The sequence below is a fragment of the Lactuca serriola genome, chromosome 1 (assembly GCF_051521515.1).
Source record: "Lactuca serriola cultivar US96UC23 chromosome 1, Lser_US96UC23_V15, whole genome shotgun sequence".
Classification (NCBI taxonomy): Eukaryota; Viridiplantae; Streptophyta; class Magnoliopsida; order Asterales; family Asteraceae; genus Lactuca; species Lactuca serriola.
Window position 1 is genome coordinate 19,199,160 of NC_136408.1, and position 11,307 is coordinate 19,210,466.

General features: G+C 29.9%; 1 long non-coding RNA gene across 2 annotated transcripts; it reads right to left on the reverse strand.

Annotated features, from left to right (window-relative positions):
• Positions 1 to 6,971: 6,971 nt before the first annotated feature.
• On the reverse strand, positions 6,972 to 10,970 carry LOC145064245 (uncharacterized). Of its 2 annotated transcripts, XR_013688054.1 has the most exons (3): positions 10,690 to 10,961; positions 7,769 to 9,822; positions 6,972 to 7,675 (listed from the first exon to the last, which is right to left on the reverse strand). It is a non-coding gene; the product is annotated as an uncharacterized LOC145064245 (long non-coding RNA). The 2 variants fall into 2 exon arrangements; XR_013688057.1 differs by lacking the exon at positions 6,972 to 7,675 and having other exon boundaries at positions 8,876 to 9,826; positions 10,690 to 10,970.
• Between the last annotated feature and the right edge of the window lie 337 nt (positions 10,971 to 11,307).

Sequence of the window (11,307 nt, forward strand, 5' to 3'; positions counted from 1 at the left end):
ATATTTTTACAATTATTTAAATGCAATAGGTTGTGACTTATATTTTAATTTTCATGCGTCCATATGACTTTTATAATTGTAATTTTACATTTAATGTTCATAGTTTTGTCTTCCTTTTATCTTTTTGTTGAGTTCGACATTTACTTTTTTTTTTTACTTCATTATTATACTAAAAATTGTGAATCAGAATTGAAAAGTAAAGAGACCCACAAACAAACACTAGAAGTAAAAAATTACTATCCAATACAATTAGGAGGTTTTCGGTTTTTTTTATGATATTTCTTTGTATAAAAGAAAGAGAAAAACGTTAATTACATTGTTGGGATAAACTTTCAATTTAATTGTCAAACTATCGTAGTATCGTTGTATTTAAGTTGCATTCGAGAAGAAAACAACAAATGAAGAATAAAGCAACCTTGTAAAAGTTCGGATATCCGGTTTGTTATCCGAATTATATCCGAAATTTCAAATATTTGATTTGCATTACGGATTCTGATATCAATATCAACTATCCGAAATTTTTGGATATCATGAGATGAGATGAGATACGACTTACCTCAACAAAATCAAGATGATTAGATGTGCTTTCCATCTCTGAACCAAATTCCTCTATAATTTTCTCCTGCAATTGGAATGAAACAAACAAGTGTGAAGAAGAAGAACTGTCGAGCTTCAGGAAGAGGTTCCACAGGCCATTCTTTGTCGGAAAAACTCCAAGAACAAAGCCATCATCTAAAATTCCATAACTTCCTTATTAAAATCAATCAAAATATAAAGGAAAAACTGCCAAGCTTCGGGAAGAGGTTCCACTGGCCATTCTCTGTCGGAAAAACTGCCAAGCTTCTTTTTTAGGCTTCCTGGGTTTAAATTTGGGGATTTCTTGTGTTTCTAAGTATTCAAGGAGAAAACATTTATCTTAATTCAAAAACAATATTCCATTTTCAAAATCAATTCTAATTATCTGGATATTTGAGAAATGTATGTATACAAATCATGTAGAAGAACTCAAGAATTCTTCCATAAATAGAGATGAAGAATACGAGTTCATTTTTAAAGAATACGAGCTTATTTTTAAAAAAATACAAGTTCATTTAAGAGATATTTTCTTGAAGTGTGTAGATACATAGAATGTAAATACATAAAATGTAAATTTGCTTACTATGTGTTTGCCTTCTTTCAGAATATATGTTATTTGATGAGTGTAAACACACAAAATGTAAATAAGTTTATTATGTGTTAGCATTCTTTTAGAATATAAGCTACGAGAATGGAAGAATATTCTTGAAATATAAGACATGAATTAAAAATGCAAAACATTCTCAAAAATAATATAACATTCTTGAAAGAATAAAAGATATTTTGTAACATTCTTGAAAGAATAAAAGATATTATTTATGAATAGTTGACATTTTTTGTAAGGTTAAACATAATTACAATTAAAAATATACTACATTCTTTAAAAATATATTTCTCAAAAGGGTAAACTAAAAAATGAAAATTTGACATTCTTCTCAAATGGCCATCGACATTCTTCTCAAATGTTCATCGCTTTTTATCATTTTTGTTCATCTTCGACCAACCAACACTATCTACAACATTCTTGAACCATCAATCCTTTTTTTTAGCCTTTCATTTGCTAAGAATGAGATGGTTTCAGTATTTCATTCTTAAAGAATACCCTACATCACAGTCAAGAAGCAAGGCAATTGAAGATTAGTTTTTTAGTATTTGCCACTATTAAGTTGGCTTTTTAGACACTGTAATTCCGAGCATTGTACTAACTTTGAAAATAATGAAAATCTAAATGAATTGTTAATGATAGCACTAAATGGTATTTGTAACCTGCAACAAAAAGGTTATCAACTGATCCACCAGATTGGTCCTCCATCTGATATTTGAACAACATAATACAAGAGGTTTTATCAGCATTCAAAAAATAGCTTCTCATTATTCCAAGATGTAAATAATTTAGAAAACTACCCACATTACACAAAAGAATGACATACTTGAAAATAAATAGGAATCAGGATAAGTAAACTAAAACAACTACCATTCCCAAATGAAATATCAATGTTTTCTTATGGCCAAGTAAAAAGGGTTGTCTAATATGAAACTTTTAGTTGATTCAAGAGCTCTGTTTCCTGATCTATTTTCATACCTTACCATTTTGTTCATATTCTAGAAAACAAGAAACTTCATCGTGAAAAAAAAAACATAAGGGCTTACAATCTGTAAGCAAAACCATAAAACTTGAAGCATAAATGAATGTATCAAGACTTGAGTACCGATTGAAAACTAATGTCTACTTCTAGGAATCTCAAGTATCAACACACATAAACAAACAAAAAATCATCATAGTGAAGTTAAAAAATTAAAGTTAATAGAAAAACCTTATCTTAAAATCCCAAAACAGCATAACATACTAATCGAGGCGAAGAAACCATTGAATCAAAATTATTAGGCATAATAGTACCTGGCTTCATTTATAGCATAAAGAAGAAGGAGGATGACAAGTTGGTTGAAAGTATAGGAATGCGAGGGTTAGAGAAGGGGGATAAGTTAATAGGCAGGTGAAACTAACTAGAAAAAAATACCTTGATTTGGGATGTCGCTTGAAGGAAAGGAGAAAAATCATTTTAATGGGGAATGAGACAAAAAAAAGGGATATTCGTGGTGTTAGAAATATTGTGGGAAGGAAAAGTATCAATTGGGGAAAAGAAGGAAACTTAAGCAACAAAAAAAATCGAACTCCGGTGAGGTCGCACATCAGGAAAAAATCCAAAAATTAGAATTTGCCCTATCCTTATTTGTGTGTGATCCAGTACAGTGATTGATGGTTGAAGGAGATGTAGGGGCTGTTGGAGATGGAGGTATAACGATGGCGGTGTAGGTTGCAAGTTCCTGGAGACAAATAGAATAAGATGAATATGGAGGTGATAGTGAGATGTTAATTCTACTTTTTTTTCTTCTCGTTCTTTGTATTATGGTGGGTTGGTGATGGATAACAAAAGGGTTTAACCGATGTGTGGGTTCTAGAGACCAAGATTATAGGCAAACACGAATTAGTTACCATAATACTAGGAAGCTAATATTAGATAATAATTAATAAAATTACACAATTACCATTTTTAAATGAATGGTCTAGAAATGGCCATACATTCACACAATATTTATGGTTTATATATGAACATAACTCACTATATATATATATATATATATATATATATATATATATATATATATATATATATATATATATATATATATATATATATAGAGAGAGAGAGAGAGAGAGAGAGAGAAAGAAAGGAGGGTTCAATTGAGAAAAAAAAGTTGAGAATAAGGGAATCATTCTCAGTCAATCATTTAATCTAAGCATAAAAAGACACGGTGACAAACTTGTAAAAATGATAATAACCTTCAATCTCAAACACGTAACTATAGAATTAGATAACAGTTCAAACCCATTCCTAATCGATCGTTCATCATCCAAATTTCTTCTCCAACCTTCAACAATCATCCAGATTTCTTCAATTAAACTATCATCAACGTCATCCAGTGTTAATCAATCATCGATCTTCTTCAATAACACGTTTATCAACACCATTCAATAGTTGACAACAAAATTCGTTTTTGGTTCTTTTAATCCAACCAGGAATTCTGCTTAAATACGATCAGATCTTCAACATCTACGATTAATTATACTCCCAACGTCATTAGATCAACATCATCGATAATCAACAAAAAATCCACTTCATATCATTCATTCAACATCGATCATCAAAAAAAACTTCAAAATTAAGGTTAGAAAAAGATCAAATCATTTTCTTTCTGAAAAATTCCATATAATTCTCTATCAATCTACTGTTTTGTAAGATTTAAATAGTCAAAGTATCATGTTTTTAACATTTTTAAAAAAGTTAACTTGTATGCATTCCAACTGTTTGATGAAATGCATAAACTAAATTATCACGTTATATTCACATATGAATATGTTTTCTCACCTGAATCAGTATATGATTATTAAAACACAAAACGAATATACAAGTCTGTATGTTATTCATATGTGAATAACATATAAAAATTATATATATATATATATATATATATATATATATATATATATATATATATATATATGTGAAAACACCTTTTAATATTTATATGTGAATATACTTTGTAATATTCATAAGTGAATATATCATCTAATATTTACAAGTGAATATACTATGTAATACTATGTAATATTTACATATGAAAATATCATCTAATATTCATAATTGAATATACCATCTAATATTGACAAGTGAATATACTATATAATGTTCACAAATGAATGCATCGTTTAATATTTAAATATGAATATACTATGTTTATAATATGCTATATTCATATATGAATGATACTTAAATTGTAAAAAAAAAAATCATATTTTTTATTCATAAGTGAATAACGAATATACTATAGTAAAAACCTGATGCATTTTTATTTACTTATTAATAACAATAGCTATATATATATATATATATATATATATATATATATATATATATATATATATATATATATATATATATATATATATTATCTTAAAACTATATCAATATGGATGTCTATTTGTAGAGAATAAAAAATCATGAATTTTGGTATATTTAAAATCATTTTTCGATATAAATAGCTTCTTAAAAATTAAAAAAACAAAAAAAAAAACTATGATTTTGCATATATTAAGGTAATGATTAGCATAGTTTAAGGAAACATGTTTTGTTGGAAAACACATGTCTATAATCCTTTCCCATTTCCATTGGTACGACCGAGATTTTTGCAGCAAAAATAAATGAGTGGCTGAGAATGATTCCCTCATTCTCAACTTTTTTTATTTTTTCAATTTAACTTATATATATATATATATATATATATATATATATATATATATATATATATATATATATATCCCTATACTAATAAAAGAGTAGCATTTTGCCATGTGTCACCATATTAGACCTTTTAATTAATGTTTTGCCACTTGTCAATTTATTAGTTCTCCATTTTAAATTTATTAGACCTCCTCATTAATGTGATGCTATTTGTCAATGTATTTATTCTCTATTTTAAATTTAAATTTTAAATTTGAATTTTATATTATTTTTCATTAATTCACAAATAAAAAATGTCTAATATATATTAAAAATTAATTTTACATATTTATTTGAATCAACGATTATAATTTCACATAACTAATAAAAATATCTTTTAAATTAATAATTTATTTAAAATAACTAATTAATAATTTTGAGTTTTTACTATAAAAGTTTAATTAATTTTATAACCGTGGTTCCCACGAGTTATAAACTAGTATATATATATATATATATATATATATATATATATATATATATATATATATCCTTATCCTTATTCTAATAAAATAATGGTTTTATTCTACTTTTGACATATGTCATCATATTAGGTCTTCTAATTAATGCATATTTTATTCTTATTTTGCCACATGTCACCCTATTATGCCTCCTAATTAATGCATGACATTTATCAACCTATTTATTCTTCATTTCAAATTTCAAATTTCAAATTCCAAATTTATCATTCTAATTACATTAAATTAATAACATTAGAATAAAAGTTAAAATAAAATTAATACAAATTATAAAGTGATATAATTTCACATATTTATTTAAATCAATGATTATAATTTTATATAATCAAAGATCTCTTAATTAATAATTTATTTAAAATAATTGATTAATAATTTTGAGTTTTTTTTCTATAAAATTTAATTTATTTTTGTAACCGTGGTTCCCACGGGTTATAAACTAGTATATATATATATATATTTGGTTGTTAATACGAAAAGAAGGAAAAATATTGTGAAAAAATTCTATCTAACTATACGAAAAAATCCTAAAAACAACCAATCCAAAAAGCCCACCTACGAGTAGCATGACATGGCGAGGAAAGATTTCATGAACAAAGTCATCATCTAAAATTTCATAACAAACCCACTTCCACCGAACCCAAATACCACAAGATCATACCAACCAGTAAGAATAGATGTTTTGATCTTCTTTTAATACTGTCTATTTCAACCGACTCAATCCACTTGACACATCAATTTTTTTTCTTTTTTTTTTCTATTTTTTTCAGCCTACAACATATACACAAGTTTTTGAAAACTGGATCGAAGACAGAAATGACATCTTACCAGTTTGATGGTTCAACTGGATCAACCGGTCGGACCGGTTTCAAAAACTAAGAAAAGAGTATAATGTCATAATTAAATTATTATTAATTTTAATTGTATAAAAAAAACAAAAAATGAAAAAATACTTTTAAAAATTAAAAGGCTGCTCGGATTCGTCCCCCGGCTGTACCGTCGTACTGCCACCCTTTGTCCTCCATACCACAATGATACCGTCAACCATATAGAGTATTCAAGTATTAGTTGTAATGATTAAAGAGTTAAGCATTACAGAATTGGAGAGAATGTACTTAAGGTAAGTAATAAAACGTTTTAAAGTATATGGCCATTACTGTTGTCCATGGTTTTTAATAAAAAGTAAATATAGGGTAGTGTTTATGCTCTCTGGATGCACAAAACAAAGCGTAAATGATGGAAAAGCAACTAATTTCATGATTAGGGTTTAGGTCATGAAGATACCTTGGCGGTGTGAGGTAGCGTGAATTGAAGAATCAATTACAGCATAAAATATACATATTTTCATAAAACATATACAATTACAGTTAATGCAATAAATTTTTATGTATTTTCGTACAACTGATACTGATTCTAGTTCCAATAATAAATAGTTACATAATAGAAACACGAGTTCAATGCTACGAGACAAAATAAAATACTATATGGGCCTAATGTACATATACAAACTAATAAAAAGATGTCATTTAACTTTTAGACCAATGCCCACTACGCAAAATCTCATCACAATGATCTAAAATGACAAAAATATCCCTCACTACAAAAACTTGATTACCAAAAGATATAAAACGCAAAGTTATAGCGATCGAAACATGTAAACTTTAATAAATGAAATGTGTACCCCTAAAATACTTGAATAGAAACACAAGAAAACCCCAAATTTAAACCCAGTAAGCCTAAAAAAGAAGCTTCGCAGTTTTTCCGACAGAGAATGGCCAGTGGAACCTCTTCCCGAAGCCCCTGTGATAACTCAATCTGGTTTATCCCCACAGCAAGTCTCGAACTTCTCTTCGATCGTATGTTTCTTATCCCTCTTCTTCTCCCTCCAATCGATCAATAAAATTGGAGATTCACCCCCTCGGTTGATAATTCATCTCTTTGGATCGAATGCAACCCCTTCTTCTGATTTCAGAATTGATGGTGTAGGTATGGTGGTAGGGGTGATGGAGGTAAGTGGTAATGATGAACAAATGAAAAACAGGGGATGATTCTGGTTCATCAAGCAGATGTAGCGTGTTCTTTGTGATGTTAAGATGGATGATATTGTGGAAGGCATAGGAGATGCGCCTGCTAACGATTGTGCTTGAAACATTAAGAGTTTTTGTTGCTGGCATGCTAATTGTGCTCTTAGATTGCGGTTATCTTTTTGTAATTCTAGGATGAGCTTTGCCTGATCTGTTTCTGATTGGGTATTTGGGTAATTTCTTCATTGGCTGTGTATGCCTAGAAATCAAGAGCATAACAAATTAACAACTAATTAAGGTGTGCTTGTTTGGATGGAATGAAAGATTCCATTCCAGAAGTGTGGGAACAAACCTTACTATAGCTCTACCTGCACCATAAAGTTGTCAAATGACCTGATTGGTGGACTTGTAGAATAGTAGTTTGGTTAATATCATTCATGTTGTGGAGGATAAGTATATGACAATTTTAAAGATGAATGTACGATTTTTTCAACAAAATGCCAAGTGGACATTTGTTGATACCTGAAGTCATGACTTCTCATATTCGAGAAACTAAGGAAAAACTAGTGATTGACAACCAAAGGTTAAAAAATCCGTTTGCTTTTGTACAACAGTTGATCGATAAAAAAAGCTAAATAATATACTATCATTGATGGCGCATTCTACTACGATAAAATAGTCCACAAAATGTTATGTTCTTGTTTCACATAATTTCACTAAACAGAGTCTCCCAAATTCATCTAGTTGTATCTTTGACTACAAGTTTCAAAAAGGATGAAGAGTTGCAGGTGAAAATATTTTATATGCAATAGAAAATCCCATGGATTTCTTTGATTTTTTCGACAAAAACAGTCTTGATTGAAAAGTACTAAATACAACATTTTACAAACAGACTTTTATCGGAAATAAGCATATGGGAAACCGCTGAAAGAAGAGTTTTTCTAAGACTCAAATACAAATGCAGTTTGGATTTTATTCCACAACTGAAAAGGATATTAAAGGACTCGGAAACCTTATACCATCTAACGCCAAAGTTTTATGATTTATGAAGACATGGGGAGGTAATGATGCTCCTACACTAGAGAAAACATTAGCTACATCATCGCCTAACACGGGCCCATGGTTTCATAAAACCCTGATGTTTGATCCTCTAAGGTTTCTCAGTTTTTCAATATCTTTTGTAGTTGTACAATAAAATATAAACTATATTTGTATTTTAGTTTTAGAAAAACTTTTCTTTCTGCAGCTTCCCATATGTTTATTCCGAATAAAAGTTTGTTTTACAAATGTTGTATTTAGTACATTTTTCAAATAATACTGTATTGTTGAAAAAATTAAAAAAAAAAATCCACAGCATTTTCTAACCCATATAAAATATTTTCACCAACTCATATTTATTTTCGAAACTTGTAGTCGAACTTACAACGAGACGAATTTGGGAGACCCTTACTGAGATATGCAAAACAAGAACAAAACATTTTGTATAATGTTTTATCGTAGTAGAATGCACGATCGATGATACTAAGGTATTTAGCTCTTTCATCGATCAACCATTCTAAAAAAGCAAACGGATTTTTTAACCGTTGATCGCCAATCACCGATTTTCCCGGTTTCCCAAATCTTGGAAGTCATGACTTCCGTATCAACAAATGTTCACTTTGCACCCTAATGAAAAAATCATACATTTTTTTTAAATCGTCATACTTATCATACACAATCATGTTGACCAACCCACAATAATCCACCAATCAAGTCATTTGGCGGCTTTAGATCATTTGACTTTGGATCATTTCCTTTTCTACCACTACTATAATTGCTATTATACTGACTAAGTAACTTGACAATTTTTTAATCTCTTCATTTAAATGTTCAACTTTCTTCAAATACTCCCCACAATCATCCCAGGGAATTTCTGACTCTCCTCAATGTAAAACTTAGCCAAGTAACTAAGAAAAGGTTTTTCAAAGACTTCATCATAGCCAAGCTCGCGAAAGTTCAATAAATATGTTTCTTTGACGTCAAGATCACAAAAGTTCAATAACATGTTTATAATGTTTCCCATGAAGCCCGTGTCGACTTCACCTTCCCTTTCTATTTGAAAAAATTCAAGGACCATGTCTTTGAGCTTTGTTTGGATCTTATCTGAGCGAATGATATTATCGCCCCATAAATTGAGGCCGAGTTGAGAACTGGAGTTTTACGTCTAATTGGAATGAAATAGATTAGTATGACACATATCCTTTCTAAGGCTTTGTTCTGCTCCTTCCATTTTCAGCTCAGTTCTTCTAGAAATACCATACCTTGAAAGCTGTCAACCGACGCTACTCTATTTTTCATTTGTGAAGTCATGGTTGATATGAGTTCAGAGTATAACATTTCTCCAAATTGACCAGGTTGTATGCGTGCCTGCCTTGACATACAAAAACACCATTGCAATGTAATGGAGTAATAAGAACGGAAGCTAATTAACATCATATCTGATACGTACATGTATTCATCTGCTGCTACTAATTAGAATCTATTTAGAAATTTTTTTAAATATCTTTATAAATGACAGAAGTACGTAAACTAATAGACTACACACCAAGATCATAACAAGTATAATAAGCATGCACCCTTGTATAAACTAGAACCAGTGTTCAAGACATAGAACAGAAAGATCTGTTGAATATTAAATGTTTGTTTTCTGTATAAAGTTGATGGTATGACTATAACAAGAACACTTACTAGAGCAAATTTCTATCAATTTAAAGATAAAAAATTCAACACCACCACAAACTAAAACTAAAACATGAACTAGACAATTAAAGACAAAAAATACAGGGCTAAGACTATGCAGACAAGTAAGATTTTATCAAAATTAAAGCAGTTACTAACACTCCATATATGATCATGGTCTGATGATGCAAGACCTCTCTTTCCCCTTTTCCACTCACACTAACCAAATCCCTTCATCTGAAAGGTCAATGTTGAAGTTTGATCTCAATTACCAAAAAAACATCACCCTGCTCATGGAGATATGTGAAAAAAGCTATTTCCTGTCCTCTACATAATTTTTTTTTGTCATGCCAAATCTTAACATACATTCTAGTAAGAAGATTTCCATGTCCACAATCATATATATCAGGGAGAAATTCATGGATAACATGGTTTGGCAACATTCTTTTCGATCGTTCTTTCCTTCACCAAGGATATAAGGACGAATTCGAATTGAGTAGAAGAAAGTTAACTACCACTTGACGAAGGAAGGAAAAAAGGAGGAGAAAATTAAACCTGTAAAGCTCTTCGACACTAAGGTCACCCGCATTGTCTTGTCTTGAATTGCACACCGCAAGATTTTCCAAATTTTCTCGGCGTAATTGGGATCTGCCTCCGCCCGATTCCTAAGCACCTCTATTGGAGGATCATGTTCTTCTGACAACTCATCTTCCTTTCAAAATCCAATTCAATCCGATTTTCCCAGCTACAAGATAGAACGAAATTGGTGATTTCTTTGAACCAATATTTGCAGGTCTTATCCCATTCGCTCTAAAACATTCTATATATATTAAAGAAAACGGAATTAGGGTTTTTAAGTGGATAAGTAGGATTGAGTGGATGTTTTAAAATACGGGTTTTTAGTTGATTCAATTTGATGACGGGTTGTTGGGTTAATTCGGTTTATGGTCTTTTTTTATTTTTATATATTTTTATTTTCCGGCATAATTCATAAACATATAAAACCAATAATTTGATGTCCACAAAGTTTAAACATTGAAAAAATCACAAAAAACTCGTTGTTTTGACGTTCGCTACTTGTATCCAACTATCAAAGTCCTATTAAAATGGGTCAATCCGGTTTTAACCGACATAAGCGGTCGAACCGTGGTTTAGGGGAAACCCGGCCGGTTC